The sequence below is a fragment of the Engystomops pustulosus genome, chromosome 9 (genome assembly GCF_040894005.1).
Source record: "Engystomops pustulosus chromosome 9, aEngPut4.maternal, whole genome shotgun sequence".
NCBI classification, from domain to species: Eukaryota; Metazoa; Chordata; class Amphibia; order Anura; family Leptodactylidae; genus Engystomops; species Engystomops pustulosus.
The window spans coordinates 6,899,362-6,920,862 of NC_092419.1; the positions used below are offsets into that span (position 1 = coordinate 6,899,362).

The 21,501-nt window shown below is 46.0% G+C and overlaps 1 long non-coding RNA gene across 1 annotated transcript in view; it reads right to left on the minus strand.

The window, feature by feature from the left end:
* The window catches only part of LOC140077079 (uncharacterized), a 58,470-nt gene extending 48,831 nt beyond the window's left edge, over positions 1 to 9,639 (minus strand). The window contains exon 1 of the long non-coding RNA XR_011849696.1: positions 9,486 to 9,639. This is a non-coding gene — a long non-coding RNA (uncharacterized lncRNA). The remainder of the gene's footprint in view (positions 1 to 9,485) is intronic.
* Between the last annotated feature and the right edge of the window lie 11,862 nt (positions 9,640 to 21,501).

Genomic DNA, 21,501 nt, shown 5'->3' on the forward strand with positions numbered 1-21,501 from the left:
CGACCAACATTCATCGAGATGGACAGTAGTAAACGCCAAGTGCGGACCATCATTCATCGAGATGGATGGTAGAAGAGGCCAAGTGCTGACCATCATTCATCGCGATGGATGGTAGAAGAGGCCAAGTGCGACCATCATTCATCGAGATGGACGGTAAGAGAGACCAAGTGCCGACCATCATTCATCGAGATGGATGGTAGAAGAGGCCAAGTGCCGACCATCATTCATCGAGATGGATGGTAGAAGAGGCCAAGTGCTGACCATCATTCATCGCGATGGATGGTAGAAGAGGCCAAGTGCGACCATCATTCATCGAGATGGACGGTAAGAGAGACCAAGTGCCGACCATCATTCATCGAGATGGACGGTAGGAGAGGCCAAGTGCCGACCATCATTCATCGAGATGGACGGTAGGAGAGGCCAAGTGCCGACCATCATTCATCGAGATGGACGGTAGGAGAGGCCAAGTGCGACCATCATTCATCGAGATGGACGGTAAGAGAGACCAAGTGCCAACCATCATTCATCGAGATGGACGGTAAGAGAGACCAAGTGCCAACCATCATTCATCGAGATGGACGGTAAGAGAGACCAAGTGCCGACCATCATTCATCGAGATGGACGGTAAGAGAGACCAAGTGCCGACCATCATTCATCGAGATGGACGGTAAGAGAGACCAAGTGCCGACCATCATTCATCGAGATGGATGGTAGAAGAGGCCAAGTGTGACCATCATTCATCGAGATGGGCCATTGCTTGCTGTCATTTATAGAGATTGGGCCGATCAGGTATGAACAATTGTTTGGGTGATCTTCACCCCCTTTTAGAAAGCTGAATCATCAACACAGAAGTGAAGATTCCTGTGTGGACATGAAGATTCTGAAGAAGATGCTTCCTTACAACAATGGTTTACAAGTTTGGATTGCTAAAATCCACAACAGGGCACCAACCATCATGTGCCTTACGGTATATAAGAATGCGGAAAAAAACCATAAACAGCAACAAGTCATATCCGATCTATAAGTCCCTGAGTGCAGCTCATTTAATGTATGGAGAACACATAGACGTCCATTGCTTATCGACTTTTATTGCAATCCCTCTCCGGAGAATAGACTTCCTGTCCTGGGCTTATTATTTGCTATAATGTAGCTGGACCTGGTAAGGAATAGGCCGCGCTTTCAGGTCCAGACTCATTAATAAGCAATTCTCAGCGACCGTCCTTCAGCATCGCTCCTCTCACCAGATCTACACGATATAATACAGCCTGGCTCCATACATCTGAGGAGTATATATACCAAGTGTGCGCATAGAAATGTGTATTCAGGGTTCAATCAAGATCCGTGTATGACTTTCAGGTAAATATATGGGGCGCCTGGCCATAGGGTCTGGACTGGAGTGAGTAATAATGTTGTATTGCCTGAATAACCGCCTGGTACCAAAATAAAACTGTGCCAAAGGGCAGCACCACAGAGCGCTCACACCATACCGGACACCCAATAGATCAAAGGATCTGCTATTTACTGCTCCCCTTAAAAAAATACATACATTTTTGTGTGCACACATTTATACACTCATATATACACACACACACACACACATTTATACACTCATATACACACACACACACATTTATACACTCATATATATACACACACATTTATACACTCATATACACACACACACACGTTTATACACTCATATATATACACACACATTTATACTCATATATATACACACACACACACACACACACACATTTATACACTCATATATATACACACACATTTATACTCATATATATACACACACACACACACATTTATACACTCATATATATACACACACATTTATACTCATATATATACACACACACACATTTATACACTCATATATATACACACACATTTATACTCATATATATACACACACATTTATACACTCATATATACACACACTTTCATACACTCATATATACACACACACAGATTTATACACTCATATACACACACATACATTTATACACTCATATATACACACACACATTTATACACATACATACATGTTACACTCATATGCACACATTTATACACACACACGTTTATACACTCATATATATATATATATATACACACATTTATACACATACATACATGTTACACTCATATGCACACATTTATACACACATACATACATGTTACACTCATATGCACACATTTATACACACATACATACATGTTACACTCATATACACACATTTATACACACATACATACATGTTACACTCATATGCACACATTTATACACACATACATACATGTTACACTCATATGCATACATTTATACACACATACATACATGTTACACTCATATGCATACATTTATACACACATACATACATGTATACACTCATATGCACACATGTATATACCTATTATACACACATACATACATTTATACACCTTTCTTACATGTTACACTCATATGCACACATTTATACACACATACATACATGTATACACTCATATGCACACATTCATACACCTATTATACACACATACATACATTTATACACCTTTCTTACACACATACATACATGTTACACTCATATATACATTTATGCACTCAAATACACATATATACTTGGAATATACACACTCATACAGTATACACAGACAACATGCACACATTCATACATTTATACACACATACAGTATATACACATCAAATACACACGCAAATGATATGGTATATACACACATAGGAGGTCATTTATCTTTTTCTTCCAGTTTTTTTCTGTCTTTTTGAGACATTTTTTGATGCATTGCAATTTTTTGCACCTTTCTGGAGACATTTGGAAATGACATTTATGTAGAGAGGCAGGTCGGGTGGCCAGGCCCCCTGACACAGTGGGCCCCATAGCGACTACTACACTATGGTACAGCAGCAATATGGACCCCACAATCTTTGCCCTTCAAATTCTCACCCAGATCTCTGTTTATTGTGAATATGAACATTTTTATCCAGAGACTAAAATACTGTCCCTTATTTGCAACCTTTGCTGCGAGGCAAATTTTAGGATGTATCAAAAGAGGAGATGAGAAGGACTTGGTTCTGCCAAATCAGAAGTCAGACCCCCTCATGACATATCGGGTACAATGTTAGGCACCAGCGTCATAAAGACACAGACCAAGGTGATTAAGGGAATGGGGGGCTCAAAAAGTGTCATAAAATTAAACTTCCAGGATTTTGGGGCTGTCCAAGGCAACAGGAAGCATATCCTGGAATTAACTCTTTGAGTGTAATGGTGATGCAGGGATCCGTCGGCTCCCTACTTCCACCATTCTGCCTCTGTAATGGTAGGAAGCTGAGGTGCTGCAGGGAATCAGGAGAGGTGAGGATAAGTTTGGGGGGGATGACGTGTTTTTAGTGGGGGTTGAAGAAAAGAGAAGCGTTATATAGTGTGGAAACCACAGAAAGGCCACTGAATGGGGCAGTACACAGTCCTGGGGCCACATAAGGGGGCAGTACACAGTCCTGGGGCCACGTAGGAGGGCATTATACTGCATGGGGCATTAGACAGTCCTGGGGTCACATGAGGGGGCATTATGCTGAATGGGGCAGTACACAGTCCTGGTGCCACGTAGGAGGGCATTATACTGAATGGGGCAGTACACAGTCCTGGTGCCACATAAGGGGGCATTATACTGAATGGGGCATTAGACAGTCCTGGTGCCACGTAGGAGGGCATTATACTGAATGGGGCAGTACACAGTCCTGGTGCCACATAAGGGGGCATTATACTGAATGGGGCAGTACACAGTCCTGGGGCCACATAAGGGGGCATTATACTGAATGGGGCAGTACACAGTCCTGGGGCCACATAGGAGGGCATTATGCTGAATGGGGCAGTACACAGTCCTGGGGCCACATAAGGGGGCATTATACTGAATGAGGCATTAGACAGTCCTGGGGCCACATAAGGGGGCATTATACTGAATGGGGCAGTACACAGTCCTGGGGCCACATAGGAGGGCATTATACTGAATGGGGCATTAGACAGTCCTGGGGCCACATAAGGGGGCATTATACTGAATGGGGCAGTACACAGTCCTGGGGTCACATAAGGGGGCATTATACTGAATGGGGCATTACACAGTCCTGGGGTCACATAAGGGGGCATTATACTGAATGGGGCAGTACACAGTCCTGGGGTCACATAAGGGGGCATTATACTGAATGGGGCAGTACACAGTCCTGGGGTCACATAAGGGGGCATTATACTGAATGGGGCAGTACACAGTCCTGGGGCCACGTAGGAGGGCATTATACTGAATGGGGCATTAGACAGTCCTGGGGCCACATAAGGGGGCATTATACTGAATGGGGCAGTACACAGTCCTGGGGTCACATAAGGGGGCATTATACTGAATGGGGCAGTACACAGTCCTGGGGCCACATAGGAGGGCATTATACTGAATGGGGCATTACACAGTCCTGGGGTCACATAAGGGGGAATTATACAGAATGGGGCAGTACACAGTCCTGGGGTCACATAAGGGGGCATTATACAGAATGGGGCAGTACACAGTCCTGGGACCACATAAGGGGGCATTATACTGAATGGGGCAGTACACAGTCCTGGGGTCACATAAGGGGGCATTATACTGAATGGGGCAGTACACAGTCCTGGGGTCACATAAGGGGGCATTATACTGCATGGGGCATTAGACAGTCCTGGGGCCACATAAGGGGGCATTATACTGAATGGGGCAGTACACAGTCCTGGTGCCACATAAGGGGGCATTATACTGAATGGGGCATTAGACAGTCCTGGGGCCACATAAGGGGGCATTATACTGAATGGGGCAGTACACAGTCCTGGGGCCACGTAGGAGGGCATTATACTGAATGGGGCAGTACACAGTCCTGGGGCCACATAAGGGGGCATTATACTGAATGGGGCAGTACACAGTCCTGGGGTCACATAAGGGGGCATTATACTGAATGGGGCAGTACACAGTCCTGGGGCCACGTAGGAGGGCATTATACTGAATGGGGCAGTACACAGTCCTGGGGCCACATAGGAGGGCATTATACTGAATGGGGCAGTACACAGTCCTGGGGCCACATAAGGGGGCATTATACTGAATGGGGCAGTACACAGTCCTGGGGTCACATAAGGGGGCATTATACTGAATGGGGCAGTACACAGTCCTGGGGCCACATAAGGGGGCATTATACTGAATGGGGCATTAGACAGTCCTGGGGTCACATAAGGGGGCATTATACTGCATGGGGCATTAGACAGTCCTGGGGCCACATAAGGGGGCATTATACTGAACGGGGCAGTACACAGTCCTGGGGCCACATAGGAGGGCATTATACTGAATGGGGCATTAGACAGTCCTGGGGTCACATAAGGGGGCATTATACTGAATGGGGCATTACAGAGTCCTGGGGCCACATAGGAGGGCATTATACTGAATGGGGCAGTACACAGTCCTGGGGTCACATAAGGGGGCATTATACAGAATGGGGCCACATAAGGGGGCATTATACAGAATGGGGCCACATAAGGGGGCATTATACAGAATGGGGCAGTACACAGTCCTGGGGTCACATAAGGGGGCATTATACTGAATGGGGCAGTACAGAGTCCTGGGGTCACATAAGGGGGCATTATACTGCATGGGGCATTAGACAGTCCTGGGGCCACATAGGAGGGCATTATACTGAATGGGGCAGTACACAGTCCTGGGGTCACATAAGGGGGCATTATACTGAATGGGGCAGTACACAGTCCTGGGGTCACATAAGGGGGCATTATACTGAATGGGGCAGTACACAGTCCTGGGGTCACATAAGGGGGCATTATACGGAATGGGGCAGTACACAGTCCTGGGGTCACATAAGGGGGCATTATACAGAATGGGGCAGTACACAGTCCTGGGGTCACATAAGGGGGCATTATACTGAATGGGGCAGTACACAGTCCTGGGGCCACATAAGGGGGCATTATACTGAATGGGGCATTAGACAGTCCTGGGGTCACATAAGGGGGCATTATACTGAATGGGGCAGTACGCAGTCCTGGGGTCACATAAGGGGGCATTATACAGAATGGGGCAGTACACAGTCCTGGGGTCACATAAGGGGGCATTATACTGAATGGGGCATTAGACAGTCCTGGGGCCACATAAGGGGGCATTATACTGAATGGGGCATTAGACAGTCCTGGGGTCACATAAGGGGGCATTATACTGCATGGGGCATTAGACAGTCCTGGGGCCACATAAGGGGGCATTATACTGCATGGGGCATTAGACAGTCCTGGGGCCACATAAGGGGGCATTATACTGAATGGGGCAGGACACAGTCCTGGGGCCACATAAGGGGGCATTATACTGAATGGGGCAGTACACAGTCCTGGGGCCACATAAGGGGGCATTATACTGAATGGGGCATTAGACAGTCCTGGGGCCACATAAGGGGGCATTATACTGAATGGGGCAGGACACAGTCCTGGGGCCACATAAGGGGGCATTCTACTTTCTGGGTCCAGTATAATCTTGTTGCTCCTCCAGGTCTAGGGCAGTAACCTCCAGGCAGCGGCAGACAGAGGATATAGGAGCGGCCCCTCTGAAGTTGGAATATACAGGGTAATGGAGAAAACAATGTATTCTCTATTCTTATGAATGTCGCCCCATAGGAAATCCATTATTAAACCTCTGAATGCTTCCGCACACATCGGGGAGCTCCGGGGTGACCTGTAATATCCTGTTTATTGTATGGAAGAAATTCTGTATTTACAGCAAGATATATGAGCCGGCATGTGCTGTAATATGGTGACTAATAGTAACATTACAGGATAGTGAATAATCTACCCCAGGCCACAGCCACCAGTCACAACTCAAATGGGCAAAACATTGCTGAATAGTCGCATCTTTTTGTTAGATCCCATAGATGATGACATAGAACGTCTCACTAATCGGCTGTGATCGGTGCGGATACTCAACAGGAAGTGTTCATTTCCTCTGCAGCGCCTCCGCAGGAGAACTTAGGTATTGCAAGACCTTTGAAATCAAGTGAATGCGTGGATGGGGTTAAACTAATCATTATAAAAAAGAACAACATCTAAGGCTCAGTTCACATCTCTGCTATAGACACTGTTGCAGAAGTGGATAAATGGTGTTACATGGCTCCGGTTGGGTCTAATTTTGTGTCTTTTTAACTTATTTGTGTTTGTTTTTTGTGTTCTACATGTCATGTAAGGAATTTATTGTTCTCTATGAATAAACACTTCATTATTAATAATATTTTTGTGTTATGGTAAAATGACAATGACACTACAACAGAAACTCAACTATCCCATTATAATCAATGGGCTCCGTTGAGCTTAATTTGTGTCCATCATATGATCGTATGCCAGGTCCCTGCGGTTCCTATGATAGAACAGAACTATCACAACAGAACCGAAACTATATATAAAGATCTGATTCACAGTCCATGGATGGCGCTATACAGGGCAAAGACATCATGTGATACCACCCCCACCCCCCTTCCACCCCCCCAAGAGCTTCAAGACCAAATTTAATTCTTTTCTTCTGCATCTAAATACAGGAGGTCCCCTACTTAAGTACACCCGACTTACAGGCGACCCCTAGTTACAGACGGACCCCTCTGCCCCCTGGTGACCTCTCTGGATGTTACTATAGTCCCGGGCTGTAATGATCAGCTGTAAGGTGTCTGTAATGAAGCTTTATTGATAATCCTTGGTCCCATTACAGCCCAAAAATTTTGAAACTCCAATTGTCACTGGGGCAAAAAAAAATTTGGTCTGGAACTACAATTATAAAATATACAGTTCCGACTTACATACAAATTCAACTTAAGAACAAACCTATAGAACCTTATCTTGTATGTAACCCCGGGACTGCCTGTACATGAAAGTTGTTTATTGGGGTCTACATGGCAGTAGCCCCCCAAAACATTCCCCAGGTGCCGATCCTCTACCTCTGCCCCTGCATCCTGGTATGAATAATCTGTGCCATGCTTATTATTACTTACCAGTTCTCTAGTTGGTTGCCCCCGGGGGATACAACCCTACAGCTTATTAAGAGGACCCTCCTTTCTGTAGGACACCACATCTGTCATACAAGAGGCTCGGAAAAAGTTCCCCATAGAAATATCTAGGAAAATATGTCCATACAATGAAGCGATTGGTACCATCGCCATCTATACAACCTATAGGAGTTATATCCCCGGCAGATGGATGGACCTATAGGAATAAATTGCTATAATAAAGGCTACAATGAAATCCAAAAGCTCAATGTGTAGAGTATAGGGTTCCCAAAGTCCACAGTGACCCCTCGAGCACCCTACAGGAGGTATAATGGACTTGTTGGCGAGGCAGACAGATGATGTATGATACACACGTGTTCTGTCTGGCTGAAATCTATCACACCAGCCGCTTACGGAGACTGGCGCTGCCAGAGGGCATGGGCAGGAGCTGTGCCAGTGCAGGGGCTGCCAGGGGCCATGGGCAGGAGCTGTGCCAGTGCAGGGGCTGCCAGGGGCCATGGGCAGGAGCTGTGCCAGTGCAGGGGCTGCCAGGGGCCATGGGCAGTGTATGGTATGTGCCGACATGTCTGAACTCTACAATATACACTATATATATATCATATGGGAATGACACATCTGCACAAACATGGGTCTTGTTCATATACCCTGGCACAGGGGGGTGGCAGGATGGACACCAGCTGCGGGCTAGTGGTGGCCCTTACAGTCCGGTTATGGGTCTCGGGTAGATTTTTGCTTCTCTAATATAGTAATGTAAATTTGTATATATGGTGCCGGTGTCCAGAGAGCCGGTGGGGACCATATTCATAGAATATTTATATAGAAAGACTGCGTGTAGCACTGGGTGTATAGTGGCGCCCTGGGGGTATCTGGGTCTTATTATGGACGTGAAAATCAGACGTCAATAAATCTCAGAACCAAAACAGTTTTGGCAGCTGGGATGAATTGTGGGACCTCTCCCCTCTCCTCCCCATGCTGGCCACCAGCACACGCGTGGTTAATGTCTTCCTCATAAGGGCCACACACATACTGTGTACAGTAGACATAGCTGCATGCACACTTCTGCCAGATACACCCCAGCGCGGACCCTCAGCGTCGCCATCCGTGATATAGATTGGATACATTGTATAACACAAGTGTCCATGTGCAGACAATGTCATCCTATAGCCAAGCAGCACAATAGCGTGGACGCAGCGCTGCAGGGGTTACATGATATATATATATACACGTAAAGCCGCCACATCATACACCTGCAGTATACGGCTATACCCACACAGATGCAGAATTAAGCATCCGCCCACTCTCCCTTCCTGTAAATCCAGATTAAATGCCCCCCCTGACTCATTCATTGGGCCGGCGCGTGTGTGTGATCCCCCCCCCCCCCCAGGGGCAGTTATGTACTCACCAGGGACAAGATAGATCCCACTTCAGAGGTGAACGAATCCCCCTCCTCACTAACGCAGGATCTGCAAGAGAACAATCCCAGTTCAGTCCTTCCCAACGGATAATCCCAAATGCAGTGACTGTGGCTCTGCTTTGTTACCCATGGATCCACGCATGCTCCTTAGAACGGATACAATCACCATAACCACGCCCACCTGCCGCCTGACTGGTCAATGCAGCAGGAATATGCAAATCTGTCCATTGTGGCCACCTCTCCCCCCCCCCCCCCCCCCTATTCTCAAATTCCTTCCTTCTGTTACAAAGTATCTGGAATCTGATGAATTCTTTCCCCTTAAATTTAGAAAGTGGAAGAAGCGGAAATTATGTCAACGTAAATAAATATTTGCAAACTTTGTTCCAATCTGGGGCGAATTACGGATTATTAAAGGGGATGGGAATAATTAGTTACAAAGAGACTAAGAGGAAACAAATGGGCAAATATTTTTAGGGAAATTGGACATTTTTGAATTAATAGTTAGTTTATGGAATCTTTAAATTGATCATAAAAAGTTATTTTATCTTAATAATCTTAATGACTGCAAAAAGTGCAACAAAAACACACATGGAAATAGTCAGCGCACAAATCCGAATCTTATATATGATAAAAAGTTATCCGGTTACCTTTCTGTGTACGTTCCTTGCAGGTTTCAAGATCTCTGCTTGCTGTACTTGAATGGAAACCTTATGCTTTATTAGCCAGAGGATACAAATCTGTCATGTGTTGGATACACAGGTACAAGGTTGGATACAGTCCATCACATGCCCAGGACAGGTTTGTATCCCTATGGAAATAAACAATGAGGGATCCGACCAGGGGACAGCAAGCAGAGATCTTGAAAACCTGCAACAAATTGGCACATAAAGTAAATTGGAGATTTGGAAACAGATTACGCAGCGCTGCACAGAGCTTTCCAAATCAGTCCCTGTCCCCAATGGGGCTCACAATCTAATCAACCTATCAGTATGTTTTGGAGTGTGGGAGGAAACCAGAGGACCCGGAGTAAACCCACGCAAACACGGAGAGAACATACAAACTCTGTGCAGATGTTGACCCTGGGACCTGAACCCCAGCATGCTTGTCAGTTTTTGAGATGAGACGGCAGGGTGTACCCACCATAGAATCCCCCCTACCCCTCTAATGTATATGGGAAACACCCTCACAAATGTCGCATAGGACCCCTTCATCCAAGGTGAATACAGATTCCTAAACTAACACGGAGATAACAAAAACAGCCACCAAATTAAATAAATCCATCATGGCAAACTGGGGTCCCTTACCCATAGACCCAGGCTTCATGACTTTTGGTGATCCTTCTAAAATGAACTTTTAAAATTATGCTAATGAGCCACAATGGCACTGGGGAGTGTTACCAGAGCCTCTCTGTGCTGCACAGGCTGTTACACAGTGCAGGAATACTTTCCCCTCCTACTGTGTTAGATTACAGCAGGCTGAGGGAGGGGGGAAGTGCTGAGGGAGCAGAGGGAGGGGGGACAGTTTAACAACCTGTGAAGCTACAGTACAGAGGGGCTCTGGTAATACTCCCTCAGGCGCATTAGTTTAAAACGTGAAGGAAGGTGACAATGGATAACACATATAATAAGATCCCACAGTCCCGGTGCCTGGATCTATGAGTAATGTCCCTGGATTATCACAATGGATTTTGAAGGATGGCCCCCGGGAAATGTACCCCGTATTCCAGGAATCTGGAGGGACCACCCTATATCCTGGGAGTCCCCTGGACATTTGGCACCTATAGATTTATCTCACACATATCCGGTCACATACAGGGACAGATTTGTAGGATAATTGGTAAATCCCTGCAGTATATTCATCCTGGGGACTCTCCTCCCTGATGAATGTTCCCAATTGTCCCCCAGCAGGAAGAAATCTGCCCACTTGGCAGCCGTCAGGAGGAAATGGCCTGACATCATGCCGCACAATCCTACTATAACCGGGCAGGTTGGTATTTAGCCAGATCACAAGCAATTAAAAAAGTACAAAAATAGAAAAAAAAAGTTTATTACAATTGTAAATGGGAACAGCGCCACTCTAGTGGTTGGGCTTGGTATTGCAGACAAGGCTGGGATAGTTAAATGGAGGCGCAGATGCAAGACCATCGATATATAATATTATATATAATGGAAATATTAATAAAAATAACAAATATTAAAAATAATACTAACATAAATAACACTAATAAATATTATTAATAATAATACTAACACAAATAATACTAATACATTTTATTAATAATAATACTAACATTAATAATACGAATAAATATTATCAATATGAATTGTGCATTTTAATTAATAAAAAATAAATAAATATGGATACAAATAAAACTTATTATTAATCATATCAATAATAATAATAATAATAATAATAATTTATTATGTCACAATTTTCTTTTTTTTATTTTCTTGACATTTTTTCTTCCACACATGACAATAACATTCGCAGATATAATGACATTGTTAATAAACCAAACAATTCAGTCATTAACCATTTCACAACTTTCCCATTTTCGGAGCTGACGGCCCCCTATTAGAGTTCTCTCCAGGTTCGGTGGTCATAGGATGACAGTCAGAAAATGATCCCGATACATCAGATATCCATTTATAAATCAGCAGAGACATCAGCTAAGGTGCATCTACTCCACATACTCAGTGGCTGATAACAGAGGACAATAGACTTTTTTGGTGTGCTCTTAACTATTTCGGAAAGTAAGAACATGACCACTTACCCTTGGCCGGTTGGAAGGCAAAAAGCAATGATCTACCCCCCCTGCCCTATAGAAGAGACTAGAAAAGGGATCAGTGGCTCCACCTGGTGGACATGGTCTGAAACTTTTACCCTCCATAAAACTTTATCTAAGCTTCTAGATTGTATAATGTCATTTGGGAGCCTATAGGGGACATGGAGGTCATAGAGGGGACACCAGCTTAGGAGTCCCATTTATTAACCAGTGTGTAGATCTGAGATATTATATGACCAGGTGATAAAACACGATGCATCATGAGCGCTAACCTGGATGTCGCTGCCACAGGGTTCTGTAAAAGTCCAGTTTCTTTATATGATCTGAAAAGGATTTTTGGAAAAATGATCTTTATGATCATAAACCAATCACAATCCACCAGCAAACAACAATAATCTGAAGAGGAGACTGATGACAATTTCCCTGCAGCACCCCCGCAGGTGGAAGGGAGTATTACACGGAACACGATGAAATCCAAATGTTATTTTGTTGCTTTTGGTAATGGATGATTAGGTAACACATGAATGACTGGACGTCCGGATCCGATTATTCTCTATAGAGCGGGGAAGCTGCATTGGGATGTGCAGACATTGATGGATCCGGCCGTTGCAGGGACAGAAGTGATAAATTTCCACATTAAAATGACAAGAGGAAGAAACCACAGGATTAGACATGAATATTACATCCCAGCGCTGGCTCCAGCCTCGTCTGTGCAAAATTTTAATATGGAAATTAATGAACAGGGAAAAAAAAATCCCTAATGAATAAGAATAGAAACTATCACAAAGCACCAGAACCCTGTAAGTGCCTTACGTCACTGCTTAAAGGGGGTGTCCAGATTTGAAAACCCTTTTGCATAGACCATACTAGGTAATTGTGTGATTATAGGGGGTCCTCTCATTGGTTATAAGACTGTAGGACCCATCCAGTTCTGCATTATAAAGACAATCTATGGATGTACATGGGTGCTATGTAATACTTCATTTCACCAGTGGAGGCGCTGCAGAACAAAGAACAGGAGATTGCAGGACACTTTGTGACCAGTTTAATATCAAGGGATTGGAAAGATAAAGGCAGAGAATCTCTTTGAATGGGTCAGCTAAACAGCGCCACGCCTGTCCTCAGGTTGAGTCTGGTATTGCAGACCAGCTGTAAAGAAGTGAAGGTGGAGGAAATCTGCCGAGTCATCAGTATGACAGGACACAGGGATCATGACGGGCGCAACCTCTGGAGGATCTAGAAGATGTTTCACAAGACGCAGCACATTACAGCGCACAAAAGGCAGCGCTGTCCTTGTTCTCAGCACTTAGTGACACGTGTCAGGCAGAATGATACGTCCCAAAGAGACCAAGAAACCGAAGCATCAGCAGCGCGAGACGTGCGGAGAGCCGGCCCTGTGCACGGGGGTGGGGGGGATCTTATTGTCCACTATAATAATTAGAATTTTAAGGAAAAATAGAGGACAGAGAAATGAATCAGAGGGAATATACCAAGTGTTATCCTCAGATTTCCTGGATCTAGAATGGGAAATCTCTCATGGTTTCTACCTGTTCTAGAAAGAATTATTTACCATCTATTGCAGTCCTATGCACAGACAGCATGTTATAGAGCAGGAGGAGCTAAGCACACTATGTACAATATTCTCAGCTGCTCCTGCTCTATAACATGCTGCATGCAGATAGGACACTATGTACAATGTGCTCCGCTCCTCCTGCTCTATACCATGCTGCCTGCAGATAGGACACTATGTACAATCTGCTCAGCTCCTCCTGCTCTATACCATGCTGCCTGCAGATAGGACACTATGTACGATCCGCTCAGCTCCTCCTGGTCTATAACATGCTGCCTGCAGATAGGACACTATGTACAATCTGCTCAGCTCCTCCTGCTCTATAACATGCTGCCTGCAGATAGGACACTATGTATAATCTGCTCAGCTCCTCCTGCTCTATACCATGCTGCCTGCAGATAGGACACTATGTACGATCCGCTCAGCTCCTCCTGGTCTATAACATGCTGCCTGCAGATAGGACACTATGTACAATCTGCTCAGCTCCTCCTGCTCTATACCATGCTGCCTGCAGATAGGACACTATGTACGATCCGCTCAGCTCCTCCTGGTCTATAACATGCTGCCTGCAGATAGGACACTATGTAGAATCTGCTCAGCTCCTCCTGCTCTATAACATGCTGCCTGCAGATAGGACACTATGTATAATCTGCTCAGCTCCTCCTGCTCTATACCATGCTGCCTGCAGATAGGACACTATGTACGATCCGCTCAGCTCCTCCTGGTCTATAACATGCTGCCTGCAGATAGGACACTATGTACAATCTGCTCAGCTCCTCCTGCTCTATACCATGCTGCCTGCAGATAGGACACTATGTACGATCCGCTCAGCTCCTCCTGGTCTATAACATGCTGCCTGCAGATAGGACACTATGTACAATCTGCTCAGCTCCTCCTGCTCTATAACATGCTGCCTGCAGATAGGACACTATGTATAATCTGCTCAGCTCCTCCTGCTCTATACCATGCTGCCTGCAGATAGGACACTATGTACAATCTGCTCAGCTCCTCCTGCTCTATACCATGCTGCCTGCAGATAGGACACTGTGTACAATGTGCTCAGCTCCTCCTGCTCTATAACATGCTGCCTGCAGATAGGACACTATGTATAATCTGCTCAGCTCCTCCTGCTCTATAACATGCTGCCTGCAGATAGGACACTATGTACAATCTGCTCAGCTCCTCCTGCTCTATACCATGCTGCCTGCAGATAGGACTGTGTTTTCAGTTTCACAGCTTTGTGTTAAAACCCCAGGATCTTATAGATTCCCTCTGGATATAGATGTAGAGCGGCTCTGATGTGACCCCTGGATCCTCCCCTCTGTACATTGTATATTCTTAGCTGTATATTGTATACAGAGAACATTTGGCTTCAACAACCGAAAAAAGAAGTTTCTTTTATTTGGGGCCGGATGTTGATGGGATGTTATGGTAATTACGTCTTCTCCGAGCAGTGGGAAGATGATGTCAGAGCTCGCCGTGATGTCATAGTGTCATGTCTGGACTGGACCCACAGAAGGGAAATTTTGGTGCATTTCTAGGGAGAGGCTTTTACATTCCAGACAGACGTGAGATCCGTCCAATGTCCCCGTAAGACGCCCCCACACCCGCTTCCTGGAGGATATTCCAGTATCCCGGGAGCAAATCCAGGACAAGCTGCTCCGGCCCGGGTGTGTTACATGTGAGTCACCTCCCTGGAGATACAGTCATAGCCAAAACAGGCCAAAAGCTTCCACCCCCAAACATCAACTACAAGAGGGGAGAAAGATCTAATACCAAGATTACTTTCACTCAAGGAAGGATAGACAGATAGATCTGCAGGCAGCATGTTATAGAGCAGGAGGAGCTGAGCACTTTGTACATAGTGTCCTATCTGCAGGCAGCATGTTATAGAGCAGGAGGAGCTGAGCACATTGTACACAGTGTCCTATCTGCAGGCAGCATATTATAGAGCAGGAGGAGCTGAGCAGATTGTACATAGTGACCTATGTGCAGGCAGCATGTTATAGAGCAGGAGGAGCTGAGCACATTGTACATAGTGTCCTATCTGCAGGCAGCATGTTATAGAGCAGGAGGAACTGAGCAGATTGTACATAGTGTCCTATCTGCAGGCAGCATGTTATAGAGCAGGAGGAGCTGTGCAGATTGTACCTAGTGTCCTATCTGCAAGCAGCATGTTATAAAGCAGGAGGAGCTGAGCAGATTTTATATAGTGTCCTATCTGCAGGCAGCATGTTATAGAGCAGGAGGAGCTGAGCTGATTGTACATAGTGTCCTATCTGCAGGCAGCATGTTATAGACCAGGAGGAGCTGAGCAGCGTGTACATAGTGTCATATCTGCAGGCAGCATGTTATGGAGCAGGAGGAGCTGAGCAGATTGTACATAGTGTCCTATCTGCAGGCAGCATGTTATGGAGCAGGAGGAGCTGAGCAGATTGTACATAGTGTCCTATCTGTAGGCAGCATGTTATAGAGCAGGAAGAGCTGAGCACATTGTACATAGTGTCCTATCTGCAGGCAGCATGTTATAGAGCAGGAGGAGCTGAGCAGAATGTACATAGTGTCCTATCTGCAGGCAGCATGTTATAGAGCAGGAGGAGCTGAGCAGATTGTACATAGTGTCCTATCTGCAGGAGGCATATTATAGAGCAGGAAGAGCTGAGCACATTGTACATAGTGTCCTATCTGCAGGCAGCATGTTATAGAGCAGGAGGAGCTGTGTAGATTGTACCTAGTGTCCTATCTGCAAGCAGCATGTTATAGAGCAGGAGGAGCTGAGCAGATTGTACATAGTGTCCTATCTGCAGGCAGTATGTTATAGAGCAGGAGGAGCTGAGCAGATTTTATATAGTGTCCTATCTGCAGGCAGCATGTTATAGAGCAGGAGGAGCTGAGCAGATTGTACATAGAGTCCTATCTGCAGGCAGCATGTTATAGAGCAGGAGGAGCTGAGCAGATTGTACATAGTGTCCTATCTGCAGGCAGGATGTTATAGACCAGGAGGAGCTGAGCAGCGTGTACATAGTGTCCTATCTGCAGGCGGCATGTCATAAAGCAGGAGGAGCTGAGCAGATTTTATATAGTGTCCTATCTGCAGGCAGCATGTTATAGAGCAGGAGGAGCTGAGCAGATTGTACATAGTGTCCTATCTGCAGGCGGCATGTCATAGAGCAGGAGGAGCTGAGTAGATAGGACACTATGTACAATCTGTAGACATTATGTTATAGAGCAGGAGGAGCACTTGTACAGATAGGACACTGTGCAATCTACAGGCCGCAGGTTATAGAACTCTAAGCACAAAGGCTTAAACACGGACAATTAATATTCCCAGGGCCGAAATTATTAATTAATACTTTTATGTGGTTTTATCGAAATCAGAAGTGGACTGACTCCCGTCTGTATCTACTCTTGGTTTTGGGTCTAAATCTGCCTGGAAGATGAATGTGTGATTCCTACATAAGGCCAGGGCCGCTGATAGTATCAGTGCTGCGTCTTCACTGCTGCTAATTTCCTTGAGGTTGTAAAACATGGCTCCTTTACCAGCTCCTCCTCTGACCATGAGTAGTGTGCGGTATTGCCAATAAGCTCTGTTCATCTCTATGCAGCTAAGCTGCAATACCGGCACCAACCACCATGGTCAGGGGTGGCGCTGTTTTTGAACGCAGCCTTGTTTTAAACCTTTGGACAACCCCTTTAAGGATAATCCACAGAGGTTCAGATTTATACCAAACTCAATCACAACCACAGGGAATTCTGGTCAGCAATTTGAACTCATAAATATATCAAGAGTTTTATTCAGGAAGGATTAAGATTGTACCTAACCGTTCATTAGACTTTGCATAATTGAATAGTAGAGTGTGAAAACACGAGGAGTGAAACTATTTATGGCCATTTATGATTTCCATTTTGCAGACAGTGAAATAGGCGGTGAAGCAGAAGCAAAGGGCTAGGGTATCACTTCTGGATCATTATAATAATTTTAAAAATTGATTTCAAAAGGGAGGAGGCCATGGACAATAAAAACAAGAAGATCACCACAATCCCGGTGCCTGGACCTATAAGTACCGTATGTACTCGTGTATAAGCCGAGATTTTCTGCACTAAAAATGTGCTGAAAAACCTCACCTCGGCTTATACATGAATCAATAAACAAATAACCTTACATACTCACCTTCCAGCGCCTCCGATGCTCGGTGCGGCTCCCCGATGTCGCTGGGGCTCCTCGTCTGTCTTCCCCCGCGATGCTCTGGCCCCCATGGCTCTTCTTCTGTCTTCAGTCTGCCGTAAAAACTGCAGGGAATCGGCCATGCTCTCTGCCGGCCGGCGCATACTATGGCGTCATCAGCGGCCGCATCATTGTATGCGCCGGCCAGCAGAGTGCATGGCCGCAGCTCTGACAGAAGACAGAAGAGGAGCCGCGCCGAACATCGGGACCACCCGAAGGTTTATATGTAAGTTTAATTTTTTAAGTGCTGGGCAAACTGGCGGCTGGCTGGCTAATAAAGGGGGCTGGCTGTATACTACAAGGGGGTGGCTGGCTGTAAACTACATGGGGCTGGCTATATACTAAATGGGGGCTGGTTGTATTCTACAGGGGGCTGGCTGGCTATATACTAAATGGGGGCTGGCTGTATACTACATGGGGCTGGCTATATACTAAATGGGGGCTGGTTGTATATTACTGGGGGCTGGCTGTATACTACATGGGGCTGGCTATATACTAAATGGGGGCTGGCTATATACTAAATGGGGGCTGGTTGTATATTACTGGGGGCTGGCTGGCTGTATACTTCCAGGGAGCTGGCTATATACTAAAGGGGTCTGGTTGTATACTACTGGGGGCTGGCTGGCTGTATACTTCCAGGGGGCTGGCTATATACTAAATGGGGTCTGGTTGTATACTACAGGGGACTTGCTGGCTATATACTTAGAGGCTGTGACCAATGCATTTCCCACCCTCGGCTTATACTCTAGTAAATTGGTTTTCGCAGTGTTTGGTGGTAAAATTAGGGGTCTCGGCTTATACTCGGGTCTCCACCTCATAAGCAGGGTCATGTGGGACATAATAAAGCAGCACTGATGTCTCTTATCTCTCACTCAGACGCATCAGCAGGATCATGTGGGACATAATAGATAAGTACAGATCAGAATAAAGCACTAAGGGTGTGATAGAAGCTTCCTATATAGCTCCAGCTGCCTCTATCTGTACCATTGTCATCCCCAGGATCATGTAGGACATGTGGTCACCAGGGTGAGTCGAGGGGCCAGCATAGATAAATGCCCCACCACATTTTTGTAGGGCGGTTCCGCCCAAGCCCCGATTCCCTGTGCACTAATTATTCGCCCACATTCTGTTTCCATAAAACCGCCCGAAGGTCAGGAACTTTTCAAGTCAAAATTTCCCCAGAGTTGCAGATTTCTTTACATTATAGATGGGGAAAGGAACGCAGAGGGCAATGTGATAAGACACCTCTAGGGCGGCGGCAGAGGAGGAGGCAGTGATAGAATGTTGCAGAACGTTGCAACATGTTTAGTAAATGAGCAGATCCTTCCTCGTGAGTCACTGACCCCGGAGTCCCCTCGGCTCAGTCACTTCTTTTTCTTTCTTACTGCTAAATAGGTTTTCAGACCTTTTCATAAAGTTAGTTCTGGGAATCTGGTTACAGTAAATCCTTTGTGCCGCGGTCGCTGACCCTTCTCTACCCTGCAGGGTTTTGTGTGCAGCGGCGTCTGAGCCTCCATCATCCTCCTCCTCCGCTGCTGCGAGGCGTCTGGTGTTACTACACAAATCTAAGTTATAGATGGAGGATGCAGGAATGTAAGGAACCGGGACCTTAAAGGGGTTTGTCCACCAAAGAAAGTTCTTAAAATGTAAGCCCCTCATCGTGTTTACACAATAAAGATCATTTTTGACCCCTAACTTTACAATTTTACTCTTTACTATTGCTATTTTTGTTCCCATCACTCAGGGATGGTCAGTGCAGGGCGGGGACACAGGATTCCTCTGTGCTGTGAGATGCTGTGTGCTGACAATGTGCTTAGATTATCAGGGTACAGGGTTTATATACACTGTTATTTAGCTTCTGAATATCCTACTAGTATCTCATAGAAAAAGAGATGAGAGATCAGTTCATGAGATACATATAAGACACAATGACACACTCTGCTCTGCTGCCTCATCCAGTCAATAAAACACAGTCAGCACTGCTATGCTACCCCTCCCCAGGATTCCAGAGCTTATCTGCTGCTGTATCCTCTCCACACTACTGTTCTAGCAGGAAGTGCCTGTGTCTGTAGTGCAGTCTGCCTCCTACCCCTCCCCCCGCAATGCTAGAGGAACCAGTCAACCAAAGTCAGAAGAGGCCCTTTTCCTAAAACACACCCATTTCCCCACCCCAAACATCGTAGAATATTGACCTTAATTGCCCCTGTATAGTATAATGCACCCTCCAACTCTCAATCTCCCCCAGGGACCTATATAATACCCACTAATGCAACTCAGAAAAATATAATGCCGCCTCTTTAATTTTATCCTCTCTCATATAGTGACCTCCTGTCCTCCATCTCCTCTCATATAGTGACCTCCTGTCCTCCATCTCCTCTCATATAGTGACCTCCTGTCCTCCATCTCCTCTCATATAGTGACCTCCTGTCCTCCATCTCCTCTCATATAGTGGCCTCCTGTCCTCCATCTCCTCTCATATAGTGACCTCCTGTCCTCCTCCATCTCCTCTCATATAGTGGCCTCCTGTCCTCCTCCATCTCCTCTCATATAGTGACCTCCTGTCCTCCTCCATCTCCTCTCATATAGTGGCCTCCTGTCCTCCTCCATCTCCTCTCATATAGTGTCCTCCTGTCCTCCTCCATCTCCTCTCATATAGTGGCCTCCTGTCCTCCTCCATCTCCTCTCATATAGTGACCTCCTGTCCTCCTCCATCTCCTCTCATATAGTGGCCTCCTGTCCTCCTCCATCTCCTCTCATATAGTGTCCTCCTGTCCTCCTCCATCTCCCCTCATATAGTGGCCTCCTGTCCTCCTCCATCTCCTCTCATATAGTGTCCTCCTGTCCTCCTCCATCTCCCCTCTCATATAGTGTCCTCCTGTCCTCCTCCATCTCCTCTCATATAGTGGCCTCCTGTCCTCCTCCATCTCCTCTCATATAGTGGCCTCCTGTCCTCCTCCATCTCCTCTCATATAGTGGCCTCCTGTCCTCCTCCATCTCCCCTCATATAGTGGCCTCCTGTCCTCCTCCATCTCCTCTCATATAGTGGCCTCCTGTCCTCCTCCATCTCCTCTCATATAGTAGCCTCCTGTCCTCCTCCATCTCCTCTCATATAGTAGCCTCCTGTCCTCCTCCATCTCCCCTCTCATATAGTGGCCTCCTGTCCTCCTCCATCTCCTCTCATATAGTGGCCTCCTGTCCTCCTCCATCTCCTCTCATATAGTGGCCTCCTGTCCTCCTCCATCTCCTCTCATATAGTGGCCTCCTGTCCTCCTCCATCTCCTCTCATATAGTGGCCTCCTGTCCTCCTCCATCTCCTCTCATATAGTGGCCTCCTGTCCTCCTCCATCTCCCCTCATATAGTGGCCTCCTGTCCTCCTCCATCTCCTCTCATATAGTGGCCTCCTGTCCTCCTCCATCTCCTCTC